Source organism: Mus musculus, chromosome X, assembly GCF_000001635.26.
Source record: "Mus musculus strain C57BL/6J chromosome X, GRCm38.p6 C57BL/6J".
NCBI lineage: Eukaryota > Metazoa > Chordata > Mammalia > Rodentia > Muridae > Mus > Mus musculus.
Window position 1 is genome coordinate 145,165,089 of NC_000086.7, and position 17,316 is coordinate 145,182,404.

Sequence of the window (17,316 nt, forward strand, 5' to 3'; positions counted from 1 at the left end):
TAGGTAATAATGCATTATAATAGGCATTATGCTAAATGTTTTGAATATGTATTAACTCATTTATTCTCGTTTTAATGAACTAAATGTTACAATTACACAAAGTTTGGGGATGAGGAAAACAAGACAAATAATTAAATAAAAAACTTGTCTACAGTTTTACAGTTCCTGACTAATAAAGTCAGGGAGATTTGCCGTTCATGCCCTTACCCAATATTTTATGTAAAGACACTATCATGTTTCTGACTCTGTATATATGGACAAACAGCTCTGTCCCCCTTAGAAAAATTTTATTAATGTCTTAATTGAGAAGTTAGGCCTCCACCTATGAGATATTTATGTAAAATATGATACACTATTTTTAGTGAACAGAATATGTAGTGTATGTTATCATTATTAGGAATTTTCATGGAACTGTAAAGAGTAGCAAATAGTTTAGAGGATATTGATATTGACAGTCTAAGATGTTACTATTGTTTTAAGTTGTAGCTTAACAAATTAACCAATGAATATGATATTTTGGATTATCGACTCAGTAGTAAATTGATGGAAGGACACAGAAATGTATATATTTTCCTGGCAGGGCATATAAGAACAATGCTCTTTAATAAAATTTAATTTGCTTTAGGTATATACTATATTTAAAACTGCTATTTAAACAAATGTGTACACTAATGTTACTGGTGACATTGTTCATAAAATTCAAAATCTGCCCTTCTGGTCTGCACCTCCACTGGGGCTGAAAAGTGCGTCTGGCTCTCTCAACACCCCACAGTCTGCAGATCTCCCAGGAGATCTGCTGCAACCAGGCACATAGGAGGCAGGCTTCAGACAGTGATACCCCAGCCAGTTAACACCAGAGATAACCAGATAGTTAAAGGCAAGCACAAGAACATAATCATTGGAAGCCAATATACTGTAGCACCATCATAACCCAGTTCTCCCACCACAGCAAGCCCTAGATACCTCAACACACCTGAAAAGTATGATGCTGACCTAGAAATCTCATCTCATAAAGATAATAGAGAGCTTTAAGGAAGATATAAATAACTCACTTCAAGAAATACAGGAAAACACAGTTAAACAGGTAGAAGCCCTTAAAGAGGAAAAAAAATCCCTTAAAGAAATACAGGAAAACACAATCAAACAGGTGAAAGAACTGAACAAAACTGCCCAAGACCTAAAATGAAAGTAGAAACAATAAAGAAATCACAAATGGAGGCAACCCTGGAAATGGAAAACCTAGTTAAGAGATGAAGATAACAAGCATCACCAACAGAATACAAGAGATAGAAGAGAGAATCTCAGGCATAGAAGATAACAAAAAAGATATTAACACATCAGTAAAGGAAAATTCAAAGAATAAAAACTCCTAACCAAAAACATACAGAAAATCAAGGAGACAATGAAAAGAGCAAACCTAAGAACACTAGGAATAGAAGAGCATAAAGATTCCCAGCTCAAAGGATCAGAAACCATCTTCAACAAAATCACAGAAGAAACTTCCCGAACCTAAAGAAAGAGATAACCATAAATTTACAAGAAGCCTACAGAACACCAAATAGACTGGACAAGAAAAGAAATTCCTGAGCCAGGTGTGGTGGTGCACTCCTTTAATCCCAGCACTTGGAAAGCAGAGGCAGGCTGATTTCTGAGTTTGAGGCCGGCCTGGTCTACAAAGTGAGTTCCAGGACAGCCAAGGCTACACAGAGAAACCCTGTCTCGAAAAAAAAAAAAAAAAAAAAAAAAAAAAAAAAGAAAGAATGAAAGAAAAGAAATTCCTCCCATGATATAATAATCAAAACACTAAATGCACAGAATAAACAAAAAATATTAAAAGCTGTAAGGTAATAAGCCCAAGTAACATATAAAGGCAGGCCTATAAGAACTGTACCAGACTTTTCTTTTTTTTTTTTTCAAAAATAATTTTTATTAGATATTTTCTTCATTTACATTTCAAATGCTATCCTGAAAGTCCCCTATAACCTCCCCCTGTCCTGCTCCCCAACCCACCCACTCCTGCTTCCTGGCTCTGGCATTCCCCTATACTGGGGCATATGATCTTCACAAGACCAAGGGCCTCTCTTCCCAATGATGGCCGATTAGGCCATCTTCTGCTACATATGCAATTAGAGACACATGCTCAGTGGGTACTGGTTAGTTCATATTGTTGTTCCTCCTATACGGTTGCAGACCCCTACAGCTCCTTGGGTGCTTTCCCTAGCTCCTCCATTGGGAGCCCTGTGTTCCGTCCAATAGATGACTGTGAGCATCCACTTCTGTATTTGCCAGGCACTGGCATAGCCTCACAAGAGACAGCTATATCCGGGTCCTGTTAGCAAAATCTTGCTGGCATATGCAATAGTGTATGGGTTTGGTGATTGTTTATGGGATGGATCCCTGGATGGGGCAGTCTCTGAATGGTCCTTCCTTCCATCTCAGCTCCAAACTTTGTCTCTGTAACTTATTCCATGGGTATTTTGTTCCCCATTCTAAGGAAGAATGAAGTATCCACACTTTCGTCTTCCTTCTTCTTCTTTTTTGTTGGGGGGGGGGAATAATTTTTTTCCATTTTTTATTAGGTATTTAGCTCATTTACATTTCCAATGTTATACCAAAAGTCCCCCATACCCACCCCCCCACTCCCCTACCCACCCACTCCCCCTTTTTGGCCCTGGCATTCCCCTGTACTGGGGCATATAAAGTTTGCAAGTCCAATGGGCCTCTCTTTCCAGTGACAGCCGACTAGGCCATCTTTTGATACATATGCAGCTAGAGTCAAGAGCTCCGGGGTACTGCTTAGTTCATCCTTCTTCTTAAGTTTCATGTGTTTCACAAATTGTATCTTCGGTATTCTAAGTTTCTGGGCTGATATCCACTTATCAGTGAGTGCACATCATGTGTGTTCTTTTGTGATTTGCATCAGATATTTCAATGGAGACTCTAAAAGCCAGAAGATCTTGGACAGTTGTTATGCAGACCCTAGGAGAACACAAATGCCAGCTCAGGCTACTATACCTAGCAAAATTCTCAATTACCATAGATGTATAAAACAAGATGACAAAACCAAATTAATATATATACACTAATCCAGCCCTACAGAGGATTCTAGAAGAAAAACTCTAAGACAAAGAGGACATCTATAACAAAGAAAAAGCAAGAAGTTAATCATCTCACAACAAACCCCAAAAGAGAGAATAACACACACATAATACCACCTCTAACAACAAACCTAACAGAAACTAACAATCACCTGTCTTTTATAATTCTCAACATCAACAGATTCAATCCCCCAATAAAAAGACATAAGCTAACAGACTAGATATACAAGCAGGATTCAATATTTTGCTGCATACAAGAAACACACTCAACCATTGGACAGATAATGGGGACCCCATGGTTGAATTAGGGGAAGGCTAGAAAAGAGCAGGGTGACCCCATAGGAAGACCAACAGTCTCAACTAACCTGGACCCTTGAGATCTCTCAAACACTGAGCCACCAACCAGGCAGCATACATCAGCTGATATGAGGGCCCCAACACAAACAGCAGAGGAATGCCTTGAGCACAGAACCCTTGAGAGACTTGAGGTCCCAGGGAGGGGGGAAGCCTGGTGGTGGGGTGTACCCTATTGGAGACAGTGGGGATTAGGAATGGAATTAGGAACTGTGGGAGGGGGAGAGGAAGGTGTAGCAATGTCTGGAAATGAACTGTTAAAATTCAAATTGCTACAAGGTAATGAATACGCATATTGTATTTGTAAACAATGTAAAATAATTTTACCTCAAAATTAAATTCTTATATAATGCTGTAATGTGTACAGACCTTGAATTTTATGATAATTGAAAGAAACCACATATGAAAATCTACAAAATAAAAAGTGCTTGGTGGTTTTTAGTGGTAAGGAGAATTTAAAAGGAGGTAGAAATGCTTAGGGTTGTTATCATATCATAAGGGGTTATATACCAGTATATTGTCAACAATAGAGATTCTCAATATTATAATTACTGAAAGAAGGGAGGGGAAGGAACTAGGGGCCAGTTATACATCTTCTAAACAACACTCATACATCCTCCAGTTACATCTCACTGTAAAATATTTCCATCATCTCCAAAAATACTGCCCCAACAAAGAAAAAAACACATTGTGGGTTCATTTTGAGGCTTATGTAAAATAATAAATATAAAGGGCTTTGACATAGTTTTACACATAAAATGTATGCATGACAAAAAGCCAAATTTTGCTGCAAAAACATCAATTCAGAAGCTGTAATACAATTGATTAATTTAAGCTAAAAAGCCACATTAGATTTGTTCTACACTGGAGCATTCACCACTCATGTCCACCCAGGATAAAACAATGTTTGTAATTGTCTCTCATTTTACTTCTTTGTTTAATGAACAAAAGATCTTATTTAGCGGTGAAATCCAATGTGTGTGCATATTCAGGCTTTAATTTCTTCTAAGCCTTACTTCAATATAAGCAATATCAAGATTTCTTACATATATTGTTTCTTTCCTTGTTTCATGTTTGTAAAATGGGTACTGCAGCTGAACAGCTCCATGCAGTAAAAAATTAGTACAAAATATCCCTGGGCATCATCTTTCCAAACAGATGATATTCTGAACCTCCCTCATGCTTTTTTTAACCTAACCTCCAGATGATACAAAATGTTCTTTCTTTGCTTTAGTGTATTTGAGATCACATTTATCTGATTTTCCAATAGTTTTATGGTGCAGTTAAACTATATATACATGCCACTATCATTTGTCTAAATGGTAGGCACTCCAAGGGCAGGCATCAGGATTGACATTCATCCTTTTCAAAGAAAAATACTGACTGTTATATACAGTAAACCATCTTCAAGAAGCATCTCTGTCAGCCAGTCAGTGTATATTTCAGATAATAGGTGAATGCAGATGCTAAACAACCTTGATCTTAATTTTTCATCTTTTTGACTGCCATCATCTGCCGGCAAAAATCACTGTTACAGGATATGGACAGGTAAGAGATATGGAGTCTCTCCCAAGTAATTGTCATCCTCCAAGGTTTGGGGCCATCGCATGAAGTACCAGTGCCTATCAGCTGTCATGGTGGGAGAATATATTTCTCTGCTAAGCAATTATGGGACCCCAAGTAAGAGTTTTCATTTTTAGGTCCCTCCCCAAAACAATGAGAATGATTAAAATGGAACTTACTTTATTAGCATTGTTGAATTTTTTCATATTTTAATTATTTCTTTTATTTTTGAGATTATAATACAATTACATCATTTTTCTCTTCCCTTTCCTCCCTAGAAATCCTCCAAAATAACCCCCTTGCTGCCTTTCTAATTTTTGCTAACTTTTTCATTAACTATCATTAAATACACACATATTATTTATAAATCAAGTATTATAGAATTTGGTAAGTATTAAATACTCAAAAATGTTTGCTCCTCCTTAGGATTCTGACAACAGAAACACACATGAACTATGAGTTTTGGATTGGTTGAGAAATAGAGGTCAATGGGAGAAAGGATGGGAGGGAGGGAAGGAGGGAGGGAGATAGGGAAGGAGAGAGGGAGAAAGGGAGACAAGAAAGGAGGGAGGAAGAGAGGGGGGATATCTCTCAGTATTCCTCCTGAGAAATTGTAGCTGAAAGGCATTGTTAAACTTGTTGTATGATGGATAGTTAGAAACAGAAAGTCGGGGTCACTCTGATCCTTGCTGCTAGCTGGAGTAAGACTGTGTTCTTTCAAACCTTTAAATAAATAGTTCTTCTGCTGTTTTATTCTGGCTAGAGGCAGTATACACATTGCGCTGGTATTTAAGTTCAGGAGTCTTGCTTTGCCTCTCTGGATTTATTTCTGAAAAAAATTATCTGAGTATAAAGAAAGATCTGTCACTGATTCCCAAAGTAACGGTAAACATAATGACTTAATAAGTGACTACTCTGTTCCTTGAGAATTTTTCTTAAAAACCAAAGCATTTCTCTATCACCTTAGTTCATGCTGTGTGTGTATGTTTGTCTTTTGTATATGTGTCTAGATTTCTATCTCTGCCTATCTCTCACTGTTAGATTTAAAGTGACAAGAGTGCTTAACTTATGGGCATGAACATTTGCAAAATGTCAAAAACTGAGAACCATAGCATAGAACTTTGTTTTTCTACTCCTGTTTTCCTGTACATCACCAGCCTGATCTTGCTAAGGTGTCTATTGGTTTGCATCATTGCAATCTTCATGTACATTAAAGCATGAGTACAATAGGTATGGATGGGGGGGGGCAGAAAAACCAGAGTTCAAGTCATGGCTTCCACACTTGTGACTTTTCTGAGTTTGCTCTATTTAATTAAAATCTCTTGGATTTTGTTTCTTCATTGAGAAAATGAAAATAAATGATGCCAATTTTATAAAGTTATTACAAAGTTTATGATAAAATAGAGGTAAGATTGCTTATCACACAAAAGAAAGTTTCATATCATTTCATTTCGCACTGCTTGATAATGGATACCTCATCAATTTTTATTCAAGTAGTCAATAGATAGTTGTAGAATGTCTACAATATACACCTCTGACTATGCATATACTTAGTTTTATCATAAGGATATATAGTGAATACCAAGTTTTGTTTCTTTCCTCATTTTTACATATAAAATCAAGTGCTATTAGGCTTGTATCTCTTGCAATGTCTAGCAGGGCCGGACTCCATTTTTTCTTATCCTTCCTTTCTATTATGTCTGCTTATTATTGTGAATTAACAAGTAATAACATAATAATATATGATAAATATCATCTTATGTTCCTTCATAATCTTACTTCAATTTGTGTGGGAAAATGCATTAAAAATGGTAAAGTGTTCAGAGCCAGATTAAAATCTTTCCAATAACAATACCATTCCTCACAAAAGTAGAAAATCAATTCTAAAATAAATGTGGAAACATAAAAGCACTGAATAACAGTGCAATCCTGGATGATGAGAACAATGTTGGATGTAGCTTAATACCTGGTTTGAAACCATTCTGAAGAAAAGTAGTAAGAAAAACAGCAGGATGTTGGCACAAAATATTGTTTGCAAGAAAATGAAAAAAATGAAAGAATTTTATGTTAAGAAAGAATCCAAACTCAGATACATAATTGTTGCCTATATCTTCATGTGAATAAAAATTACATGAAACTAAAATGTGTGAGAGACAATATTGTAGAAGAGAAAAGAAACAAGGAGAAACGAATAAAGAACAGAAGAGTGCTATGGAGGTGGGGTTCAATATCTTCAAAATATGTCATAGGCATGTAGAAAATTGTCCTAGTAAAGCCATTACTTTGTATAATAGATATGTAAAAACAAAATAATGTGTTCACTATTGTAGAAATTTCACTAATTCTTTGGCCTAACCAGACAAAATCCTAGGCTAGTCTGGACTTTTGGCTGAAGAGAAATTGCAGATAGTACTTGTTATAGTTTGGATGGGAAATGTTCCCTACGTACTGATATGTTGAGTACGTGGTCTGGAGCTTCTTGCACTGTTTTGGATGGTATGGAAGTAATCTGAGATGGGGCATACTGGTGGAGGTAGGTCATTAGGAGTGTCTCTTTAAAAGGCATACCACTATTGGCACTAATTTTTGTTTTGTGCTTTCTGATCAGTTATGATATAAGAAGGATCTACCACTGTATGATCCTACTACCATGCGCTCAGTGGTTCCAGTTTGCATTCCTCACATAATGGGCTACAATCTGTCCAAGATTATAAATCAGAATAAATATTTTCTTCCTTAATGTCTTTCTGGTATATTGCCACAGTGAAGAGAAACATAACTAAAAGGAATATCAATACCAGAGAACTGCACTGCTTTGTGGTTTATATGCTTTGAGGGATGGCCTATAAAACAAATATGAAATTACTTGGACATTCAGATTACAGAATCCTTTGAACTACTATAAATGAATATTATTGGGTCATTCATGTGTGAGTTCCAATGACTAGAGTATTGATGGAAATCTACACAGTAAAGATTGTATACATGAGGTTTAAGATGATAGCAACATGCAGTCAACCATCGGAATGAGCATGGGGACCCCAAGGGAAGAGTTGGGGGAAGAACTGAAGGAGCCGAAGGAGATTGCAACCCCATAGGAACAACAGACTAACAACAACTAACCAGACCCTCCAGAGCTCCCAGGGACTAAACCACCAACCAAAGAATACACATAGAGGAACACCATAGCTCTAGCCACAAATGTAGTAGAGCATTGCCTTCTCTGGCATCAATAGGAGGGGAGGCCCTTGTTCCTGTGGGAAATCGATGCCCCAGCATAGGGCGATGCTAGGGTGGTAAGGTGGGAGTGGATGGGTGGAGGGGGAGTACCCTCATAGAGGCAGGGAAAGGGGGGATGTGATAGGATACTCATCCAGGGGATACCAGGAATGTGGACAACATTTGAAATGTAAACAAGTAAAAAAAAATAATAGAAAAATGAGAGCAATGGCTCCATTGGGAATTTGACTAGAAGTCATTAATATTATATTATGACAAGGAATATTGTGTCATATCATAAAATTCTGAGAGATGCTAAAGGCAAAAGAAATGGACTGATTTATTTGTTTAAAGAAATTTCAAGATAGTACAATACTCAAGATATAAAATAGTCACTGCAGATTGCTTTTAGCTACATTTATAACGAGAACAAGGAGTGCAAAGAAGAACTAAATGGATTATTAAAATATGAAGCTTGGTAAAAAAAGGAGGGAAAGCCCATTTAAAGTCTCAAAGCAGCTTTTGAAAAACAGTGTCACTTGTTAAAGAGATTGGCACCACTTAAAAGATACCACACTATTCCCTCTGTGACAATAGGATGGATTCTTGTTGGCATGGCTCCTCCAATTGAAGAGTCCAGCATGTGAAAGTGTAATTACTTGGAAATATTTTACTGCAAAACAGAGTTCCTTAAAGAGAAAAGAAGATCCATTAAAAGAACGGGTAATGGAACTGAAAAGAATTCTCAAAAGAAGAAATAAAAATAGCTAAGAAATATCTCAAGAAGTGTTCATTGTCTCTAGTAATTACAGAAATTCAAATCAAAACAATTTTGATATTTCATCTTACCTCAGTCAGAATGGCAAAGATCAATAAAACAATCAGCAACAATGCCAGAAATGATGTGGGGAAAGCAGACTCCATCAGTGAGATTGTAAACTGGCCCAGCCACTCTGGAATTCATTGTAGAGAACCCTCAAAAAGATAAAACATAAATCTACCACGTGACCTAATTATTTCAGCTCTTGACATATTTATTTGACATTCTACTCTACAGATACTTGCTTAGCCACGTTTATTACTGCTCTAGTCATAATAGATAGGAAATGGTGTCCTTTAACTGACAAATAATTGGTGAAATGTGGTACATATACACTATTGAATGCTCTTTATCTGTAAGGAAATATAAATCATAAAGTTTTCAGGTAAATAAAGCAAACATATTGAATAAATTTATATAACCCAGACCAAAAAGACAAATACCATGTGTTCTCGCTCATCTGAGGTTCCTGGGTTCAAATCTTCCGAAGTGGGTATATAACCTGAAGTAACTGCAAAGATCAGCAAAGGAAAGGGGAAGGATTGTGAGGGACAGCAATTGAGAAGGAAAATAGCAAAGTAAAACTAATCTGAAGGAGAAAATGTGAAAATGGGAGAGTGGTTAATTGGGAGGAAGAAGGAAGGCAACAAAGAATTAGAAGAGGGTTAGAGAATAAAATAATTGTAAAAATGTCTGAAAAACTCATAAGAGACCATATCATCTATTTTCCTAAAATTACATATAGCACATATATGTATTCCCATTTAAATAGAAACTTTAAATAAAAATCCCCCACCTGGATTGGCAATAGTTACCCCAAAGAGCAACATACTACCTAACAAAAACCTAAACAACAGGCACAAGAAGCTATTTTGTGGTTTGATGTCAGGGGAATACAGAAGACTACTGAAACATTATAGGTTACTGTTATTGCCCTTGTCTGTATCTATCTTACAGGTTTAAAGTAGAACCCTATTGGTGGAGACACCATTTACTTTTGATATGGGACCTGGAAGAAGAGAAATATATATGACGAAAAGCTTCTTCCATGAGTACTAACTTTCATCGGATAAGAACATGCAATCTTCCAAGGGAGGGAAGTAACTAATGATCCTACTTAGCTAGATTGCCTATGAAATGTAAAAATGAGTACCATGGAAAAATAACCCTAACTAGGCAATCATGGCACTCACATTTTGGTGGTAATCATCAGCTCTCTACGCAACATAAGACCTGCTCTGCAAGAGGTAAACCATGCTTGATACTGGAGAACTAAGAAAATATCCAGGACTAGTGAGGTCATGAATTTTGGACAACCACTTCATTAAAGCAGCAGAATTTCTGTGTTCTAAATATTTATAATTAGACACACAGGTAATTGTAACACTCACCCCTCAAGACAAAGAAACTTCTCTTTGTAACAAATGAAAACCATTACAGAAACTGAAACATTATGTAGAGAACATAGGATAGAGAGATGCCAAGCCCTAACAGATCCATTGACAATACAACTCTAGCACCCAAGGCTCAGGAAACACAGTGGAAGATGGGAAGGCGGATTGTAAGAACCAGAACAGGGTGTGTGCTGTGATTATATCTCCTAGAAATACCAAGAAAGGTACATCCATGAAGTCTCAACAATATGGCTGCCAAAAACTCGACTAAACAACAACAACATGCATGCTAATACAGAAGTAGAGAACCTCAGCCCCAAACCTAGAGAAGGAGTTACAGAGAACTAAGCGATGTGGCGAACAGAAATAATAATCTTTCCCAGGGAAGACTCCACAAAGCCATCATCAAGTGAATAGCCCTGAAATCATATGCATGCATGTAACATTGCATGAGATGAGAAGATTTGTATTTCATGGCCATGGCTTTCAGGAAAAGCATGGTACACACATGAGTGTTTAGAGGCAGGAAAATAAAAAGAGAAATGATGTAATTACATTTTAATTTAATTTCAATAAGGATTTAAAGGAATGTGTGGGGGTGGGGGAAGAGAGCCATGGGGATGCCTTGATAAAAAATGACAACATAGGAAAGTTTTTCCACACTCAGGCCCTCAGGCACTCAGAGGCTATAATCATTTTCAAACTGACACTGTGATGTATTAAGTTGGCAGAAGAACTTGGCATCTTCTTTTAGTATCTGACTTCATAGGCATGCAGAATATAGGAATTAGGGATCATGGAACTTCCACCCAGGTTTAAAAGAAAAAAAAAATGCACGTTGGCTGTGTATATTCACATCTGTATTGGTTGGACTTTGGGGATGTAAGCAGTCCAATATCAGACTGAGCACAGGATCCCAATGGGGAAGTTAGGGGAGCTAAAGGGGATTGCAACCCCATAGGAAGAATAATATCAACCAACCAGATCCCCCAGAACTCCCAGGGACTAAACCACCAACCAAAGAGTATACGTGGGGGGACCTATGGCTCCAGCTGGATATGTAGCAAAAGGTTACCTTATTGGGCATCACTGGGAGGGGAGCCCCTTGGTCCTGTGGAGGCTCAATGACCTATGCCATTCCTCAAGCCTTTTCTATAGTATAGACCTTGCATTTATTTTGCTGCTGTGTTCAAGATACTTGCAGAACAAATCTGTGTATAATGAAATCTTTTTATAAGCTTAGTGCCAACAGGCAGAAAGGATCTTCAGTGTCTTTTAAAATAACATGGAATCCCCATCCTCTCCCATTGCTCTATGGAACCACATTAAAGCTCCAAACCCTGAAAATAATGGCCACATTCCTTGGGACTCTGTGGCTTGCTTCATGTGATTCGTAATTGTCTGGGCAACAGAGCATAATTGCAGAGTGAATCCAATTGAGAATTCTATTTTCCACACACAAAACTTGCAAAGTTGGTCTCTAATGGCTCTTAGCTATATATAGATGATTCTGGTTCTCAGAATTTTAATTTCAAGGAAGATCTTAAAAATGATGCAAATACCTCAATTATAAGGGACAGGAATAGGGTCAATGGTAGGTGGGTAATAGAGGAGAATCTCTTTAAGAAAAATATCCTGCAGACTTTAAGTTAAGCCTGGGTGGACACTTGAAAAAGGAAGGAAGGAAGTATTAATCTATACTGGGTTATAAATTCCCACAAGGTGAAACTGTGTTACAATGTGAATTCAGTCTCTGGGTCTAAGGCACACCGAGTATATTAACTTTACCCACTGGTAGTTATATGACTTTTTTGCAAAGAAGGAATAAAGAATCACAAAGTTGACACTTTGCCTCCAATGTACCTATTGCTGGGTTCATAATTCTCTAAAATCACCTTAAGAAATATAGGTCACAAACATTCAGTAAGCCAACAGAACACATGCTTACTCTTCAAAGAATGTAGCTATCAAGATGGACATTTCATTTTTTATAATTTTGGGTTTTTTATATTTATCATTAGGAACATGATAATTCAAATCAGCATTTTCACTCAAAGATACTTTTACCCCTTATCGTCAGTAATGGTATGTATCCTTTAAAGATGCAAATCAAACATCTTTTCTCCATATGATTAATTTATACACTTTTTGGAATCTCTTGTGTTTTACTTATTTATTAACATTGTATCATAAAGGTGTATTAATGTGGTAAAGATTTCTTAGGAAGTATGTGAGTAGATTACTTGCATATCCACGTATTCAGCCTTAAAGTGGAATTTTTACATGATTTAAATTGATTCTCTATATGAATTCATAGCACAAGAATAATGTATCTATCTCACATCAGAGATATATGTTGAGATTTGAGTCAGGGTAGGTAGGTAGGTTTACAACTGCATACAACTTCAGAATGGTCATTTATTTTCCTTCAATACAAGTAAAATCTCTGTGGATTCCTGGTTATCTACTCCAGTGATTTTCAGAAACATTGATCAAAGGAGTTATCAATCCAGAACATGTAGGCACATGTCATTTCTCCTTTGACTAAGACTCAAAGAACAAAGCAGAAAACAGGGTGGGAAGAGGAATCACTAATATTAAGGAGTCTTTGTCATAGAACTATTACAAATAAGAAGGCAATCCATGTCACAGAATTTATCATTGACAGTGATTGCAAAAGATTTGCTCTCTTTCTAGTAAAGAACATCGAAGTTAAGCAATCTGCCTCAATGTCTGCATGATCCTTTTGGATAGCAGAACCCAGTTGGGGGCTTAACATGGACTTCCACTGTTAGTGTTTTGGACATTTGTCAGGAACAATAGAATCAAACAGCCTTGGAGAAGGTAAATATGTTTTATTTTATGTTCATAGGCTCTGTCTGCCCTCATGTACACTACATGAATATCGTTTTCACTGCTGTAATAACACTCATAAAAATTCATTGCACAGAGAAAGTAGGAAAATGATGGACCATTACACATAGGCATTCACTAATCTGAGGTCAAAACTCATAAACCATGAGTAAATATTGTGGTACAGTAGTGCAATAGTCTAAGCAGTCTCTAGGTATTAATTCCCGAAAAGTTAATGTGTTACCCTATATAAGAATTGGGTATTTTCTGAATCAATGACCAAAAGACATTACTGTTTCTATCATGGAGTCTATCCTAAGAACCAGAGGTAGAAGATAAAGTGGCTCTTTTCGTGTGTGTGTGTGTGTGTGTGTGTGTGTGTGTGTATACTCACAAAATTATTTGAATCCATTTTAAGGTTCTAGTAAACAAGAATATTATGTCTCCTTTATAGTACCCAACATCATTGTGCCCTGTAAGATGAGATTGAAGAGACAGTCCAAAAAATGTAAGCTAATACCATGGATCTAGTTGCCCACTTGAACTTGATGACAGGAACCTGTCTTAGTTAGGGTTATATCATTTTGATGTAATATCCTGACCAAAGTAACCTGGAAGGAAAGGGTTTATTTGGCTTATATTTCCACATCAGGGTAGGAACTTGGAGGCAGAAACTGATGCAGAGGCCATGGAGTGGTTGTACTTGCTATCTTGCTCATGGCTTACTCAGCCTGCTTTGTTACAGAACCTAGGACGACAGTCTTGGGTTATGTCTGCCCACAATAGACTGGACCTTTCCACACTTATCACTAGTTAATAAATGACCCACAGGCTTGCCTGAAGTCTAATCTTATGGATGTATTTTCTCAAATGAGGTTTCGTCCTATTAGATGACTGTAGCTTGTATCAAGTTGACATAAAACTACACAGCACAGACCCTATTGCTTCCTCTAAGCTGACTAAATTTTATAGTACCCAAAGGTACCTTGCAGACTTCAACAATATTATGTATCTGTGAACTTTGTGGTTAAAACAATGGCTACTCAACAAGGCATGTCCATTGATGCAATAGTGTCAATAGTACTATTGTGATAACAAACTGCTTTACAATTAGGTTTAAAACTCACTCCTAAGGAGGAAATGCATACCCGGTACCATAAATCTGAACAAGAGTCCATATTTGAGAGTCTCATAAGTCCTAGAGGTGAACCTACTACTTTTGTTTAGCTAAATGTATGCAGTATCAAACCACCTCCCAAATATTTATCTCTATACCCATAAATTAATGGATTTCATAGTTCTCATCAGAAAGGCTTCTTTGTAGAGTAGGAGGTTTACATAGAGACTAATGACTGGTCGATGTGTAAAGAGTATGGGTGGAGTATTTTATCATAGCTCCTCCTGCCAAGAGTCCATGAACATTACAGAACATGGGTGGGAATATTGTAAGAATAAGAAACCAGGAAGATACCAGACCTTCTGATCATGACAGTACTGCTGCCCTCATGAACTCATAGCAACAGTAGTTTTCAGTGAAAATCTTCATATATATGAAGTCAATTCATATTCCAGGATGTAAAACATAAAAGCTCTTCACCCCCTACAATTAGCTAAAGATCCATTTACAGTTGATAGCTTCTAGGGGAATAAGAGTCAGTTTTCTTTGAGAGTGTGGCCCTTGATCTATTTATATGTGGACATCACAAATTGGACTACGTGGCTTATAGAAAGAAAGTAGATGTTTAGATAGATGGTAGAATGATAAATCAAGGAGGTATAGGGAGAAGTGGAGGATATGCTCAACATACATCATCCACATAGAGAAAATTCTTAAAGATCCAACCAAGTATTAAAATACTGAACCCTTGGATTCATATGTTAATGATATTTGGAGGTAAACGTGATAGATGCAATTGATATCATGACAGTGGCTCACCCATGATGGGAATGACAGCATTATAAAAGGAGGGAAATTCAGTCTTCCACACTTAGTTATTATAGTACTTCCAAGAGGCTGATCAATAGTGCTGAGCCGATTCCCTCTCTTGGATTTCCCATTGCCAAAAATGTAAAAGAAATAAACTTAGAAAATAAATTATCTACCCACAAGAACTTTCTTATCAAAACATATAAACAAATAGTTTGGATACTGATTTGAAATCAAAGGAAACCAACTGGATAAACAAAAAAATTGCTGGAAGAGTCTTGGCTTTGTTGTAGCTTATCCATTTCCTCTTCCTGACCTGCCAATGTGCGTGTGCGCGCACACACACAATATATATATATATATATATATATATATATATATATATATATATATATATATATATACACATATTACATTTGTAGCATAGTCTTCCTCTCTCCTGCTTATAACATATCCACATGGAATTGTTATGGAACTTAAAAATGAGAACATATCATCCCAAGATTCTGGACTTAGAGTTGTCTATACTAATCTGTAAGAAGTTGAGATATATTAAACTACCACTAAAATACCCAAATATATCAACTAAAGAAGATATTACATATTCTTTTTAGGCTGTTGTATAGGGTTGCTTTTCTATAGAAATTCTTTTATTATTTAATTTATATGTGTATGTATGTATGCACATGCATGCATGTGTGGGTGTATATGTGTGTACATATAGATATGTGTGCATATATGCATGTGTATGTTTTCCTTTGAGTGTAAAAGCCAAAGCAAACCTTTAGTGTCATTTTTCAGGAGCTATCCATTTTGATCTTTGAGACAGACTCTTTCCCTGGTCTGGAGTTCAGAAAGTAGACCAGGAAACCTGGGCAACAAACCTCAGAGGTCTACCTGTCTCTGCCTTCCTAGTGTTGGGATTATAAGCATAAGTTACCATGGTTGCTCTGTTATGTCGGATCTAAATGTTAAACCCAAGTCCTCATGCTTGAAAGGCAAGTACTTTACCAACTTAGCTATCTTCATAGCCCTAGCTTACTTTTTAATTGAATATATATAATTAAAAACATGATTTTAAAAATACGTAATTATAGAATGTTTAAATTGAATTAATCAGCATATTTTATCTCATAGACTTATTTTTATAATAAGAATATTTAACATCTCACCAATTTTTAAAAACATAATATAATTATTTAACTTTAGTCAACATATTGTACAATAGATTCCTTGAGTTTATTTCTGTATCCTTAGACTCATCTCTCTAGCATCATCCCACCCGCTAGTTCCTGTTGACCACCATCCTACCCTTTGTAACTATGAGATAATCATTTTTAGATTTCATATGTAACTGCTGTCAGGCAATATTTGTCTTCTGTGTCTGTCTTATTTCATCTTGCATAAGGAAGTTCTACTTTCTCTGTGTTTCTGCAAAAGGCAGATACATATTTATATATAAATTTTGTCATTAATTCACCTATTCATTGGTACCTGGGGTTATTTCATAGCTTGTCTTCTATAAGTAATACCACAATGAACAGAAACATGCTGACATCTCCGGAATGATAACCTCATCTCTAGATATGCCTCTACCAGTAGAATTGTTAAATAATATGGATATTAGTTTTTTGAGATTACAGAGGCCATCCATACTGTTTCTCCTTAACAGTTATAATTTACAGTCCCACCAGCCATATAGAAGTGTTCTTCACCAAAATTTATCTTTCTATTATAATCATGCTAATATGTATGAGTAAATGTCTCAAAGTTTTTGATTCACATTTATTTTATGATTAGTGATATACAGTATGTTTTACATCTACTGGCCACTTGTACTTTCTAAGATAAGATAAATAAACCACCTACCCATAAAAGTTGGTTATTTGCTACAGAATTATTTTCATTTCTTAGTTATTTCGAGTATTTGCTCAATTTCTGATGCATGGTCTATAAATATTCCCTGGATATCTTTTTATCATCTCTTTTTCTTGTCATTTTCTCTCTGTGTAATATCTTTTCAATTTGTTTTACTGTGTCTGATTTGTTTTTGTTGGTTGTGCTTTGAGGCTTATATAAAAATTTCAT